Below are 16,139 nucleotides of genomic sequence, written 5' to 3'. Positions count from 1 at the left end.
TAAGAATATAATGAAATGGTAGATGAAAAAAAGGTTGATCGACGCGGGCTCTTTTTTTTTTCCTACAAAAAGGTCAAGCCTAATTATCGTTAGAAGTTTGTAGTGCAAAATAGTGATACAGTACGGTATGATATATGTTCACCAATCTGATCTTACTATAGTCTGATCTCGACAACCAACCGAGATGATAACTTCAGCAAAAACTGAGCCATCTACCATGATAGCTAACTGAGTTGCTAACCTCGACATCAGACGAGTTACTGACTTGAACTATCGTGCCAATCTGAGCAGACGAACTAACTAGCTATAGAGAGCCCTTGTGTCTTCAATTCAAACCATATTAAAGGTGGTTAAAACCCGTTGAGGGCATGATTATGATCCCGCCATTTATAGAATATGTTGCAGGGTTGCTACGGTTCGATTTGCGCTAATATCTGTAGCGTGCATGGGCCATTACCAAGCAATTAAAGCCTACTTCTATCTAATAGATATTAACTTTTGCTCTACATAAATAATGCCTAGAGGGGATCTAGGTACATTTTACTAGTCTCTCTCCCCCTCTATAACTCTTTCAAATCTTTATTTTTTTTTTCAAAATTTCTGTCTAGCTTAAACATCGAAAAGTCCCTCACTAGATAAACTCTAGCAAGTGGATTTCTTTTTCCTATTTTTAGGTCAAATCGCTAGCACCAGCCTTTCTATCTCAGCTCAACTACCATAAAATCGTTCTCTAGCTCATCTCTTCATCTTGCATCATTTTCGACCTCACCACCTTCAACTTGGACTTCGGCGGTGATACAACCTATAGTAGTAAATATGAGAGATAAACGTGAGATAATGAGTCCGGGGACGTGGGGGATTGGGCAAGCTAATATGGTGCCAACCTCCCTGCTTGATCCTGTCGGAGGCTTTGAAGGACCACTTGAGTGTTTGCTTCAACCCAAAACACTAGGCCTCGAGCCAGGGGCAAGTTTTATTTCACAAAGAGCTCAGATTTCAGCTGCAATGGCACCCTGAGATTGAAGCACTGTCAAGAAGCTGCTACTTTATTGAGTGTCTAAATTGACGTGCGAGATAATTCACCCTGCATGGATTTGGATTCATCACGCATAACTCATAGCTCCCATCCTGTCAGTAAGTAACTCTATCATTTGAACATCCATGAGGCCATGGGCAAAATTCAATTGTAATCCCCACCAATGTGCCCGTGGCGGAGACATGCCCAACCATCCATGTTTCTACTCTCCATGCTTCGCATGCACATCCTAAACTCTAAACCCTAAACCTCATCAAATATAAGGCCAAAAGTTTCAAACCTTTGCTCTAGCATTTTTTGTTCCCAGCAAGGAAGCCGCGCTACACTGCAGCTGTAAATTAATATTATTTTTTTATTATTTTATTCTATATTTTTTATTCATCTTATAATTTTAATTTAATTTTAGGATTTTTAAATATATTTTTTGAGTCTTTTTTATGCATAAAAATAGATATGCGGATATCCGCATAAAAAAAGTACGGGTCCGACACTTTTATGTAAGTGACCTCATAAAAAAAACATTAGGGCATGCTTGCATGAAAAAAAATTGGTGATGGGGAGATGCTTTTTTTTATGGAAACATAAGAAAAAAATAAGGGAGAAGGAGCAACCTCCAGCTGCGCATGCTCCAATTCTGACTTCTCCACCATTGTCTCAAGTGATATTTTTACCCTGCCTTCCTCCCTCTGTATTTCCTCCCCTTTTTCACCATATTTCTTGGTTCCTCTCCATCATCCATGCCAGAACGGTGAAGTAATCACCATCCTCACCACTGGCTCCTCACTCTTTGTTCCCTCTCCTCTTTTCCCACAATCCCTCCCCACCGGCTGCTCATTGTACTCCCTCTCCTCTTTCCCACCATTGCTCACCACGAACTCCTCACTCTGCTCCCTCTCCTCTTTCCCACCATCGCTCACCATCGGCTCCTCCCTCTCGGATCAATGCCAAAAAGGCGAGATCCACTTTCTTTCTTTACTAATCCATCCCTTTCCGGATGGAATTACATTTTAATTATTTCTTAAATCTAAGTAATCGTGATTTGAAGGAAAGGTTGAAAACTCAGTGGTTTTATTTTTATTTTTTTTTCAGCAATCCATTTTTTTTTTCAAAACTCTGCCGGCATTCTAGCTGCCAAAATCTTTGCAGCAGCCATAACAGCTCGCCCTCAACATTTTTGCATTTAGATGAATAGAACAAGCAAACAAATACAAGGCATGCCATGATAGAATGTATGGGCACACTCTCATCTAGCTTCAACAGCATGCAATAAGATAAGGGGCAGAGCATAACAAGACAGAAAATTTGAGAGAGAGAGACAATGGATTAAGGTTTAGATGTGATAAGAGAAGAGGAGCTAAATCCTACCTCCAGTTATTTGACATCACGGTCTCTGGTGCAGAGCTGAGGGCCATCTAGGCAGGCCTTCGACATGCTCGGTGTGTGCTACTAGCTAGTTCAGTCATTTTGAAGGATGACTCGTGTACGATCATCAGTTGGATGCAGAGATGTCTGAGGGCTATTAATTGTGACCATCTTTTGCTTCGAGATAACTGGATGATAATGCGAGATGGAGGGACCATCCAGGCTAAGCATGTATTTAGAAAAGCCAATGGAGCTGGAGATTGGGTGGCCGCCTATGTGGCCAGCCATACCGATAGTACCTTGTGGAGAGCTGCCTCAGAAGCTCTGTAATATTCAGATCAGAACTACACTTTTTTTTTCTCTTTCGCCTATCGACCGGCCAGCTTTAAGCAACCTTCGCATCCTTGATGGGGACCTTGTAGCACACAACCATGTCGAATACGCTAGAACTCAGCATTGAAAGAGAACCGAGCTCGATAGGAAATGTGTTGATGGTGAGCTTCTCCAAAAAAAACTATAAGTACAAGATCTCCTTCTTTAATAGCACCCTATCTCTTCCTTTTACTCTGGGGAATGAGACTCAGAACTATTGGTACTCTTATCCGTTATACCGTTAGCGCTCTTTCCAGTCTGGTTTGCTATCTTACCCGCTGGCTAGAAAAGTGTATTTTTTAATTTCATTGGATGCATTTGTACGTATATTGTATGAATTACCTGCCTTAGTAAAAAAATTAAAAAAAAAAAATCTTACCTCCGGTGATACCCACGAGCAAAGGCTGGGCACAAACCATATTGCCAAGGAGCACCGTAATAATGGGAACGTACCTAAGTTGGTCGCCATCCACTGGAGCTCTCCATAAGATCCCATTGCGGATGCCACCCAAAACGCTATTGTCGTCCAAGAAATCCTAATCGACAAAGTAGATGCAATTTCCTCTACAATGTGGAAAATGTGTTGCCCGCAGAAAAAAAGGTTATTATTTTAGGGGAAATTAACTCCCCACCCTCCGGATGACTCGGGTATAATAAACCGTCCTTGTTGATCGAAAATGAAACTTTCGGTCCAACGGCTCTCGAAACTATAATTTCCGGTCCCTGGGAGGAAAAATGTCTCAAGAAAATGTGCCGAATATGCCCCGATCCAGTATTTTGAAGGCGGAAAATTGAGACGTTTGGAGTTTCCGTAATCCCTGGCCAACGGAAGAGGAGATTCGGTTTGAAGGCGGAAGGAAGTAAGTCGTTTGGAGTTTCCCCAATTCCCTGTTCGCGTGGCCAACGGAAGCCATATTCGGTTTGAAGGAGGGAGAAGGTGACCGTTGGAATTCTAGAGAAGACTTTGGAGCTCCACAAGCATTCTGCTCTGTTCTTTGAGGTTCCAACGGACTGTAGGGCAGTCGGGAGCCAACGGAAGGCTTTTTGGTTTGAAGTCCTCTGTTCTTTGGAGCTCCACAAGCATAGTTTTCTGTTCTGTGAGGTTCCAACGGACTGTATGCTTATCGGGAGGCCAACGGAAGGCTTTTTGGTTTGAAGTCCTCTGTTCTTTGGAGCGACACAAGCATAGTCCTCTGTTCTTTGAGTTTCCAACGGACTGTATGCTTATCGGGGGGCCAACGGAAGGCTTTTTGGTTTGAAGGCGGGAGAAGGTTACCGTTGGAAGTCCAGTGAAGAGTTTTGAAGGCGGGAGAAGAGTCTGTAGGGCCTGTTTGCCACACCTGTTTGACGTTGGAAACTAACTGGAGTTGAGAAAGAACTCCATTTTTCTGTTTGAACTCCATCCGGCAAGCAGATTATATGCAGATTACCCATCTGTTTGAACTGGAGTCTTGTCTTTTTTGATAAACAGATTACCCATCTGTTTTCCATCTTGTTTCGTTTTGCCATAGGGTGTGGGGAATTAACTTAACTGTTTTCTTTGTTTATGAATGCCTTGTTCTGCTCCAGTGTGCCATCTTCTTCCGTTTTGCCTTAGGGTGTGGGGAATTAAGATCAGGTGTGCCTCTAACTTTGTTTTAAGAGAGATATTTTGTTGATGTGCCTCTGATTCTGCACTCTTCGTCTGACTTTGTTATAACAGAGCTGAGCTCCAAGAATTGTCGCCAAATCATTTGTGCTGATCCCTCCTATTTTCATTATCATGGCTTCAAAGAACAGTAGTAGCCCGGTTTTGATGGCCATTTGTTGTTACGGTAGCGAAGCTGTTATTATACTAGGCATTTTATAATACTAGGCTGCAAGGACTGTAAAATACTTTTGGTAACATCAGCAGTTACCTCACCAATGCACAATAGATGTCGATTCACGGCAGCCTACAAAATTTATTATGTCAGAATACACATAATTTGTAGGAGAGTCTTAAAAAATTTTGGGTGATTCAAAACCTGTATTTCACAGCGCAAGAATATAGATGGGTTATCAACAGACTCAGTGTTTTCTCGATGCCAAAGCTCCATGACACGAAAGTAAACGTTGACGACCTGCATTTATTAAAAGAACTTCATCAAATAGAACCGTTGATATAAATTTATGCGAGGTATATGTCTTCAATTAACCTACATCACTGCGTAGTGGCCCATCATGTAGGAGCTGCTCTATAGCATTCAAAGTATCTGCATCCTCCCAAATGGTGTGCCTACAAAATTCATTCCAATATTTAAGCTACTTACATAGTGATAAATGTGAAATTGCAAACTTAATTTAGGTAACTTACTCCATGTGATTTTCTTGAAGGAAGAAATCAATAGCTTCTTCATGGTACATAGGGAGCACACCTTCTCCCTTCCCGTAATACGTATGTTTCCTTGCCATTTTCAGTTTACTCTTTGGCGTCTCCACTCTTTCAACATCAATGAATTTAGTAGTTTCTTCTAAAAGCTAAGTGAAATGAAATGAGAATACAACAATTTTACTTAGCAAAGAACATGATATGGACTTAGCAAATTGCATATGTACGCAGAATATTTAAGGAACTGAACAAATTTGTTTACCTCTATAGGGGGTGATGTTTCTTTGTCGAGTGGAATTGACTTGCGGAGCTCCATAAGTGCAGTAGTGATAGGCTCCAATAATTTACTCGACCGAGTGGGCAAATCCTCCTTTTTAATTGCTAGTGCCATACTACCTTCACCTAGAGAGGCTATTTTTTGTTTCTTTTTTGCCCTTCTATAAGTATTTGGAAAGTGTGCTATGGCCTTTGCTTTCTCTGTTGCCTTTCGCTCACGTGCTCCAAACTTCACGCGCCGGCATAAGGAGGAAACATATTTCGTGGAGATAGGTCTACCTTCTTTCTCACCCTTAACATCAGTGGGCCAAATAACCTGATAACAATATACATTTCATGTAATAAACAAGATAGTATAATGATAAAAAAATATTTTATCAAAATCAAATAATTACATACCTCCACCTCATCTGCACTATCGTGAATCTCATCTTTCTCCACTACACCTTTGTCCTTAGCTTCAACTGTAGTATGCTCTTCACTCACCTAATAATGAGTTGTATTTAATTCATAACAACAACCATGATCCCCACGACAACATAGTTAATAATTCATCAAACATTGCTTACCTCAGTAAAATCTGTATCATGCTTAATATTTTCGTCATCCACTAAGAGACCATTATCTCGGAGGACCTTCTCAATTCTGGACACCCTCTTATCAACCAAAAACAAAGACCTCTCAGCCACTTTTAAGCGGGTATGTAAGCTTTCCAATGTAGGTCCTTCACTCTGGCTGGATGATGGAAACTAAAACAACACAATTATCCAATTTAGAGTATGTCTTTAACTAAGTGCCACCAAATGAAATTAAATGTGTACCAAGTGGTTATAAGTATGTGCCGCAAAATAAAAGGTGCGTGCCACATGGAAATAAATCTGTGCCAAGTACTTGTAAATGTGTACTACCTGACTTATCTCTTTCGGAGCTTCTAATAGTGGCCTTCCTCGCGAGAGAAGGTTTAACTCCTCCTCTCTAGGCTCTAGCTTCTCGATCACCTGTCGCAAGCAAAAACTTAAGTCTTGCATCATGTAAAAATAAATGTGATGTTACAAATTAATATTCAAACCTGAAATTTTTTAAGTTCTTCATAACTTTGGCAATCACGTCCACCTTGCGAGGAAATTTGGCATTGCTCCAACGCAACAGACGTGGATACATAAACGGTGGCCGGTGGCTGCCTAAAAGGATATTCGAATGCTCAACAGCCCATACCTGCCAAAAAACAATGTGAACATCAAATTTCAACACAATACATATCTTAACAATGAAATTAAAAAAAATATAAAGATGCTTACCACCAAAGCCACCGTGCATCCATCCATATATCCACCAGATCCATTCCCGCTGATGTTCCTTCTCCTGACACTCTCGGATATAGTAGGTATCTGCTGCCGAACAAAAGCAAAAATGGCAAGACCCCAACTATATGAACCTAACCGCCCTAAATCATCAATATATGAACATAATGCCTTTGGAACATTGTAGTGTACAGTTGGAAATAGAATAGTGACTGTTGCTGGTGGTCCAAACCGAGAACGATTGGCACAGCGGTGTGAACGGGGTTCCCTTGGAGTTGGGTTGGTTGCGCTCCATCTTCCACCGGAAAACCTGCAAGCAAGCCTCGCACCACCACTGGGGTAGTGGGGGCCCTCCGACGATCAAGTCAGAGAGGATTGAAGGAGAAGGAGAGATAGCAGTAGCAGGTAAGAGAATGCTCTGGAAAACCTTTTCTTACCTCCCCCCTTCTCCCCCAGCCGCATATATACCAGGCTGGGGGGTCCTTCTGGGGGGTTGGTCATCGTGTAGCACGATGGAGCTGCCACTGACATGGCCGTTACAGGGCGTCGTGGGGCAGCGCTGGGTACGGCCATGACAGGGCGTAGTGGAGCTCCGCTTTGTACGGCTGTTACAGAGGATCGTGGAGCAGCGCCGGATACGACCGTTGCAGGGAGTAGTGGAGCAGAGGGCCGCGGCGTGCTTCAGGGGAACAGCCTGTCGTTGTCGAGAGATTACCGACTCGGGGTCGGACTGCTGGATCAAGGGGCAGCCGACTCGGGGTCGGGCTGCGAAGCCGAAGATATCCGACTTGGGGTCGGACTGCTGGATCAAGGGACAGCCGACTCGGGGGTCGGGCTACGAAGCCGAAGATATCCGACTCGGGTCGGACAGCTGGATTTAGGGGCAGCCGACTCGGGGTCGGGCTGCGAAGCCGAAGATATCCGACTTGGGTCGGACAGCTGGATCAAGGGGCAGCCGACTCGGGGTCAGGCTGCGGAGCCGAAGATATCCGACTCGGGGTCGGATTACTGGATCAAGGGACTGCCGTAGTCTTCTTGGGTGCGCGTGCCGGTCACGTGGGGCGTGGCGGCTAAGTTCCCCCGTAACAGTAGCCCCCCACTTCCGAGCCTGGAACCAGGAGGGGAACGGGTGAAGGGAGTGATGCTTCGAGATTGCCGCCATCCCTCGGAAAGGCGCGCTCGCTTCGAGCTCCCCGCCTCCTTTATGGCGTATAGCGGTTGTCGCTGATCTGGCAGTCTGCGGATTTCGGCGGACATCCTTCCTTAATGGCGTCGATTCGCCTTTGGGGCGCGAGCGATCCTTCGGCAGCCAGGCGTCCTCTGGCGTCACCGAGGCGTCACCCGCCTTTCCACCTATTTAACCGGGGGCCCTCCCCCTTCCGCTCTTCTCTTCACAGGCATCTTCGAGTTTCTCCCTTGTGCTGCTGTCGTTGCCGTCGGACTGTTCGCTCGCTCCTCCTTTGACGCTCTCGGGAGCCGTTCTTCCTTCCCTTCCGGTGAGTTGCCCCATTCTTCAATTTAGGGCTCTTCATACTTTCTCCTTCCGTATTAGTGTACTCCAGTCGTTCCGGTCCTTTCCCCCTTCTTGACCCCGTCCTGACCGTAGATTCACTGGCCATTAGGTATGGACGAAGTGAGAGCGGACCGCATTCAGTCGGAGCTGGCCTCCGAAGACTTAGATAGGTTCGTGGCTCGGGTACCACCTTCCCGAAGCCTGCAACGTTACGCTCCCGGGGCCTGAGGAGAGGATGTCCCATCCTCCTCCAGGGAAGGTCGCCATCAATGAGGGCATCCTCCAGGCCGGGGTTCCGCTTTTCCCCCTCGGACTTAGTCGTGCAGGTGCTTCGGGTTTAAGAGTGGCGTCGACGCAACTGGTGCCGAAACTCATGGCACGCCCTGACGGCCTTCCAGGTTCTCTGCCGCATGCACGAGGGTCCCGCCACCCTGAATGTCTTTTGGGAATGCTACGGCCTGAACGGCCACCCCCAGGACAGAGGGTGGTGGTGCTTTGCGGCGCGGCGAGGGTGCGGCCTCGTCAAGGAGGCTCCTTCCTCCATTCATGGCTGGAAGGAGCGTTTCTTCTTCATCGACGTAGATCCCTCTTGGGGAATCGGGGCAACCTGGGAGACGCCGATGAAGTCCCCGATTGGCCTATCGAGGTTGTCGAGGGAGGAATCCAATGGCGTCGCTGTCTTGAAGGGGTTGGTCGCCGAGGGCCGGCTCCCCCCGGTGGCTCGCCTTATTTCCGAGGATACTTTGGTGAACGTCGGTCTGAGCTCGATGCCCGTCGACCGTGAGCCTGCCACTGCTTCTTCTTTTTCAGCTCTTTTCTCCTCTTCCGTTTCTTCCTTCCATCAGTTTCTCAGTTTCTAACCACCCCGTCCTTTTTGCAGAAATCGACGACGTCATGCGGTCGGACAAGGCAAAGGCTGTCAGTAGGGTTGTCCCTACTGGAAGCGGTCCGGAAGAAGAAACGGACTCCTCCGAGCGGGGTCCCCCCGGCGAAGAAGTCCCGCCAGCAGGCGACTCCGATGCCGACAGACGGCTCAGGGCCCAACGATCAGGGGACGCTGCGGGCTCAGACCGACAATTGACACCGCATCAGCCCTCTGGTGATGAGACTACTGCTTCTCCGGAGGTGTCACCTGGGCGCGCCCGAGACGGCCGGGTCGGACGCGATTGATCCCCAGCCCGGCCTTCGACTCGGTCGGCTTCGGACGATACGAGAAGGAGGGGCGCGCCGAGGCCCCGGCCGAGCGGGACCCTGTCGATTCCTGGAGCGGCCCCCGCCCCGAGCACGGTCAGCATGGCTCTTCCCCAAGCGATGGGTAAGGGTAAGGCTGCAGAACCACCGTCCGGCTCCGGGGCGAAGTCTGGGTCAGCCTTCACTTTCGCCGGCGCCCGAAACCTCATCGAGACGGTGCTGCTGGAGAGCGACCGTAGGCGGGTCCGGCAGATGGGGATCCCTGACGTCGGAGCTGCCAGCTGCGTCTGTCTCATGTCGGTGAGTGTCCTTTTGGTCGCTTTCGTCATTTATAGGCTCTATTGATGATCCCCGCCTGACGCCCTCATTTTTTCTGTTTCTTAGCTCGCCCAGTACATGATCCGTCTGGAGGAGAGCCACGAGGAACAGGCGAGGCTTCTGGCGAGGGCCGAGAGCCAACTGAAGGCTGTAGAGGAGGGAGGCCAAGCTACGGCGGGGGAGGACGACCGGGGACCTCGAGACGAGGCTCCAGGTGGCTGAAGAGCGGGTACTCGGCTTCGCTGCCCTCGAGAGGCAACTGTTGGAGACTCAAGAGCAACTCAAGGTCGCCTCGAGTCTCGAGGCGAGATCAGGAAGGCGGAGGAGCGGGCCAAAAAGCAGTCCCGGAAGGCTGCCGACTTCCGGGAGAGGTGGGAGAAGGCCCAGCAGTCAGCCGACAACGCCCGCAACCGAACCCGATCTCTTGAAGCCAAGCTGGGCGAATTGGAGTCGGCCTTGGAGGGGTCCCGCGCGAGCGACCAGGAGCTTCGTTCGCGCCTGGAAGAGGCTGAGGCTGCTCGCATTGCTGCCGAGCGAAGCACAAGGAGGCTCGGGCTGATCTGCTGAGGGTCTCCTCCGAGGCGGACGACCGAATGTGGCGATAGGTCATGGAGGCAAAGGCTCAGATTACGGAGCGAGCAGAGGCAAGCACTGGCCGAGAAGAGCGCGGAAATCGGGCGATCTGGCGGTACAGGCCTATCGTCAGTCCGCCCGAATTCACCCGTGACATGTCGGAGGCGGTACAGGCTTATCGTCAAGTCCGACGAGTTCGTCCGTGACATGTCGGACGCGGGGTCCGACTCCTTTGTCTTAGGTTTCGATGAAGGCTTGGCAAGGTGTCGGCTAAATACCCCGGGATTGACCTGAGTGGGGTCTCCCTCCTCGACTCCCCTCCGGCGCCATTGCCTGCTGATTCTCCTGCCGCCTCCCTACCCCTTGCGGACGTGCCCGACGTTTCCGACCCAGGGGCTCCTCCAAGCTGACCCTCTGTACTTTTCTTTGATCTTTTCTTTGTATGTTGGCGTTTTGCCATGTTGTATGGGTCTCGGCCCTGAAGCAATGAAAGTTAATACAAACAGAGTGTTTCTTCAGTTTCACTTTCCGTCCTTCCTCTTTTTAACTCTTAGGGTAGCGTCCGTGCGGCCGACTCCTGACTCTCGAAGTTCTTCCGGCGCGGCTGAGGCCAGGCATCCGAGGGTTAGGCCTCAGGAATTCTTCCGGCGCTAAGCCAGGCATCCGAGGGTTAGGCCTCAGGAAATTCTTCCGGCGCTAGCCAGGCATCCGAGGGTTAGGCCTCAGGAAATTCTTCCGACGCCTAGGCCAGGGCCATCCGAGGGTTAGGCCTCAGGAAATTCTTCCGGCGCTAAGCCAGGCATCCGAGGGTTAGGCCTCAGGAAATTCGTCCGGCGCTAAGGCCAGGCATCCGAGGGTTAGGCCTCAGGAAATTCTTCCGGCGCTAAGCCAGGCATCCGAGGGTTAGGCCTCAGAAATTCCCGCGCTAGCCAGGCATCCAGGTAGGCCCAGGCTCCGGGGGGTGAGGGCCGTCCGAGGTTAGGCCTCAGAAATTCTTCCGGCGCTAGCCAGGCATCCGAGGGTTAGGCCTCAGGAAATTCTCGTTCCGGTCCGCCTAGGATCGCAAGCCAGGCATCCGAGGTTAGGGCCTCAGGAAATTTCCGGGTGTCGGTTTGGTGGCCCAGGTTCTGGCGCAAGGCTGGCGCAAGCCGAGGCGACCGGTCGGGGCTTCAGGCTAGTCTGCTCCCGGGATGATCATCGGGTTAGCCTGGCATCCGAGGGCCGAGCCTCGGAAAATTTCGCTCGTTGGTCGGCCAAGGCTGGCGCAAGCCGAGACGACCGGTCGGGGCTTCAGGCTAGTCTGCTCCCGGGATGATCATCGGGTTAGCCTGGCATCCGAGGGCCGAGCCTCGGAAAATTCCGCTCGTTGGTCGGCCAAGGCTGGCGCAAGCCGAGGCGACCGGTTGGGGCTTCAGGCTAGTCTGCTCCCGGGCATGGGTCATCGGGGTTAGCCTGGGCATCCGAGGGCCGAGCCTCGCGGAAATTCCGGCTCAGTTGGTCGGCCAAGGGCTGGCGCACAGCGAGGCGACCGGTCGGGGGCTTCAGGCTAGTCTGCTCCCGGATGATCATCGGGTAGCCTGGCATCCGAGGGCCGAGCCTCGGGAAATTCCGCTCGTTGGTCGGCCAGGCGGCGCAAGCCGAGGGCGACCGGTCGGGGCTTCAGGCTAGTCTGCTCCCGGATGATCATCGCGTTAGCCTGGCATTCCCAGGGCCGAGCCTCGGGAAATTCCGCTCGTTGGTGCCAAGGCTGGCGCAAGCCGAGGCGACCGGTCGGAAGACAGGGCTTCAGGCTAGCCTCCCGGGATGATCATCGGGTTAGCCTGGCATCCGAGGGCCGAGCCTCGGGAAATCCGCTCGTTGGTCGGCCAAGGCTGCGCAAGCCGAGGACGACCGTCGGGGCTTCAGGCTAGTCGCTCCGGGATGATCATCGGGTTAGCCTGGCATCCGAGGGCCGAGCCTCGGAAATTCCGCTCGTTGGTCGGCCAAGGCCTGGCCGCAGAGCCGAGGCGACCGGGTCGGGGCTTCAGGCTAGTCTGCTCCCGGGATGATCATCGGGTTAGCCTGGCATCCCGAGGGCCGAGCCTCGAAAAATTCCGCTCGTTGGTCGGCCAAGGCTGGCGCAAGCCGAGGCGACCGGTCGGGGCTTCAGGCTAGTCTGCTCCCGGGATGATCATCGGGTTAGGCCTGGCACCGAGGGCCGAGCCTCGGGAAATTCCGCTCGTTGGTCGGCCAAGGCTGGCGCAAGCCGAGGCGACCGGTCGGGGCTTCAAGCTAGTCTGCTCCCGGGATGGTCATCGGTTAGCCTGGCATCCGAGGGCCGAGCCTCGGAAATTCCGCTCGTTGGTCGGCCAGGCTGGCGCAAGCCGAGGCGACCGGTCGGGGGCTTCAGGCTAGTCTGCTCCCGGGATGATCATCGGGTTAGCCTGGCATCCGAGGGCCGAGCCTCGGAAAATTCCGCTCGTTGGTCGGCCAAGGCTGGCGCAAGCCGAGGCGACCGGTCGGGGCTTCAGGCTAGTCTGCTCCCGGATGGTCATCGGGTTAGCCTGGCATCCGAGGGGCCGAGCCTCGGAAAATTCCGCTCGTTGGCCACGCGCCTGTCGCTTGCCACTCGACGGGATTTCTCCGTGTCCAGCTACGATCGTGTTTCTCCTCCTCTCCAAGCGTCGCCTGGGGAACACCAGAAGGGCATTAAATGCTAATTGAAGCGTTACCTGGGAAATCGGCCGCCAGTTGCTGCTTGCAAGGAGTGTCAGTTAAGCGGCCGCGATACGCGCGTTCTTCGAGGCGGATGCGCCTGGGCGCGAGCGGAGATATGTGGACCGAGGGATACATGCCGCCCGGAGTGTCCTGCACAAAGAATGCAATTAAGGAGAACGACGCTTAGGAGATCGTGGGAGGATACGCCTCGAGAGCCGGAACGGCTCCGGATTCGGTGCGCCCGTCTTTATTGGAGCCACCCGCATCGGAACGACCGGGGGGCCTCAGTTTGGCTATAAATATAAGTGCAGGTGCGGTGGAGTCTGCCAAGCCGAAGGTATTCAGGTTGCCATGGATCGTGGACCTCCTCTCCGGCGTGTGGCTGGGAAACCCCTGCTGGAGGAACGGGAGGCGCGCCCCTCGCGACTTCCGCCAACTAGCCGTTTCATCTGGGATCAACAAGGAGGTTCTCCCCGGCGGACTCCGCTCTAGGCATTTCATCCGGGATCACATCCCCCCTCCTTTCAGTCCCTCCTCCCGATTGAGCTCTGCGCCAGGCGCTCCATCCGGGACCGCGCCTCCTCGCGCTCTTCTTCCCTTGTATTCCTTCTCTCCCCTAACCTGGGGAGGACCGGGATATCCCTTGGAGGTGGCGTTCCTCTGGAGGCAGCGGGAAACTTCTTCTTCGTCCACTTCTTCTTCGTCCGCGCTGGCTCTTCGTCTTTTGCGTGAGGCGTTCATGGCGCCTCCGGGGAGAAGCACCCACGCCCGGCGGGATTGCAACTGCTTCGGATGGAGGGTTCGGGATCCCAGATCTTCAGCTCCACAGAGTCTCCACCTCTTCCTTGCTTTCTTTACTCCCTAATTCCCCCTGGGAATTCTTTGTAATCACACGAACACACCGTTGTAACCAGGAATTATTGAAATGAAAAGAATTGTACATTTTTCGAACTGTCTTCCTGGCTTTGTCGTTCTACTGGTAATACACCCGCAGGTTAGCGGAATTCCAGCTCCTCGGAATTTCTCGACCATCTAGGGCCTCCAACTGGTAGGAGCCAGGTCGGTTTACCCAGCGAACCCTATACGGGCCTTCCCAATTTGGCGCCAGCTTCCCACCTTCCGCGGGTTGAGATGCTTTGGCTCGCCTTAGCACCAGATCTCCGATTCTGAAAAGTTTCGGTCGGACCTTGGAGTTATAATATCGGGCCACCCTCCGCTGATACATCGCCATCCGAACCTGCGCCATTTCTCGCTTCTTCCAAGAGGTCCAGGTTCCCTCGGAGTTGCTCCGAATTGGCCTCGGGTCGGTGCGCGGCCACCCGGGGCGAGGGGAGTCCGAGCTCCACGGGAACAACCGCTTCCGTGCCATAGGTTAGGCTGAAAGGCGTCTCCCCGGTAGGGGTCCGATGCGTGGTCCGATACGCCCAAAGGACATTCTCGAGTTCTTCGACCCAAGCTTGCCCCGTCCGACCGATTCGCGCCTTAATTCCTTGGAGGATTGTCCGATTTGTGACCTCGGCCTCACCGTTGGTTTGGGGATGCGACACAGATGTGAACCGATGCTCGATCCCGAACTCCTCGCAGAAGTCACGGAAATGCTTGTTGTCGAACTGTCGACCATTATCCGAGATGAGGACCCGGGGTACCCCAAATCGGACAATGATGTTTTTCTTCACGAACTTCCGGACTTGCGCCTCCGTGATAGTGGCCAGCGGCTCTGCCTCCACCCACTTGGTGAAGTAGTCGATTGCAACAATCAAAATTTCCGCTGGGCTGAAGCGACGGGGAATGGTCCGAGGATATCCATTCCCCACTGTGCGAAGGGCCAGGGTGCGGTGATTGGTGCCAAGGGGACAGAAGGGACTCTCTGGACGTTGGCGTGGCGCTGGCAGGCGTCGCATTTCCGTACGTGATCCTTTGAGTCCTCCAACAAGGTAGGCCAATAATAGCCTTGCCTCATGATCTTGTGCGCCAAGGACCTAGCCCCCAAGTGCGATCCGCAGACGCCCTCGTGGACTTCGCCGAGGACGTAGGCCGCCTCCGAGGGGCGGAGGCACCTTAAGAGGGGGGCGGTAACGAGGTCCGATACAGCCTCCCTTCATAGAGTACGTAGTGGGCGGACTTCTTGACAAGTCGCCGAGCTTGATCTTCGTCTTCAGGGAGGATCCCTTCGGCGAGGTAGGCGACGAGCGGGTCCATCCAAGACGGCTCCGGATCAATCGCCATCACCGCTCCAGCCTCGCCGATGCTCGGGGCATCCAGGGTCTCCAGGTAGATTGCCCTCGACAAGTTGTGCGCCTCTGCGCCCACCAAGCGGGACAACCTGTCGGCCCTGGCATTTTCGCTTCTGGGGACCTGCTGGATGTCGACACTGCCGAGGTCGGGAATGAGTGCTTGCACCTTCCGGACGTAGTTCTGCATGGTCGGGCTCCGGGCCTCGAACTCCCCACGGACCTGCCCGACCACCAGCTGGGAGTCGGTGAAGACCTTCAAACGCCGGATGCCGAGCTCCCTGGTGAGTTTGAGTCCCGACTAGGGCCTCGTACTCCGCCTCGTTGTTGGTCACTGGAAATCCAAACCTCAAGGCATACTCGGCTATCACTCCATCAGGACTGGTAAGGACCAGCCCGGCCCCTCCACCCTCGGGGTTCGACGACCCATCGATGTGAAGCGTCCAGGTCGGGAGGTCGAGGCTGGGCGTTTCCGGCGGTCTAGGTTCCGCCTCCTGCACCGTGCACTCAGCGAGGAAGTCCGCGAGCACCTGGGCCTTGATGGCGGGTCGAGGCTGGTAGCGGATGTCGAACTCACCGAGTTCTACTGCCCACTTCACCAGCCGTCCCGCATTCTCGGGGTTGCTGAGGATCTGTCGTAGTGGTTGATCAGTTAAGAGGGTGACAGAATGGGCCTGGAAATAGGGGCGAAGCCTCCTGGTCGCGGTCAGCAGCGCGAAGGCGATCTTTTCAGCCTTCGTATACCGCGTCTCGGCATCCCGTAGGACCCGGCTGATGTAGTACAGGCTTCTGGAGCTTTGCCTCTTCCCGAACCAGCACCGCACTGACCGCGGTTGGGGAGACCGCCAGATAGAGGTAGAGCATCTCCCCTTCTTGCGGCTTGGACAGTAGGGGAGGAGACGCCAGGTATTCCTTGAGC

General features: G+C 52.5%; 1 long non-coding RNA gene across 1 annotated transcript; it reads right to left on the bottom strand.

Annotated features, from left to right (window-relative positions):
• Nucleotides 1-5,736: 5,736 nt before the first annotated feature.
• On the bottom strand, nucleotides 5,737-6,356 carry LOC120106803. Its single transcript, XR_005508825.1, has 3 exons — nucleotides 6,305-6,356; nucleotides 5,966-6,145; nucleotides 5,737-5,882 (listed from the first exon to the last, which is right to left on the bottom strand). It is a non-coding gene; the product is annotated as an uncharacterized LOC120106803 (long non-coding RNA).
• Nucleotides 6,357-16,139: the final 9,783 nt, after the last annotated feature.

Source organism: Phoenix dactylifera, unplaced genomic scaffold (genome assembly GCF_009389715.1).
Source record: "Phoenix dactylifera cultivar Barhee BC4 unplaced genomic scaffold, palm_55x_up_171113_PBpolish2nd_filt_p 000643F, whole genome shotgun sequence".
NCBI lineage: Eukaryota > Viridiplantae > Streptophyta > Magnoliopsida > Arecales > Arecaceae > Phoenix > Phoenix dactylifera.
This window is presented reverse-complemented; position numbering and strand designations above follow the sequence as displayed.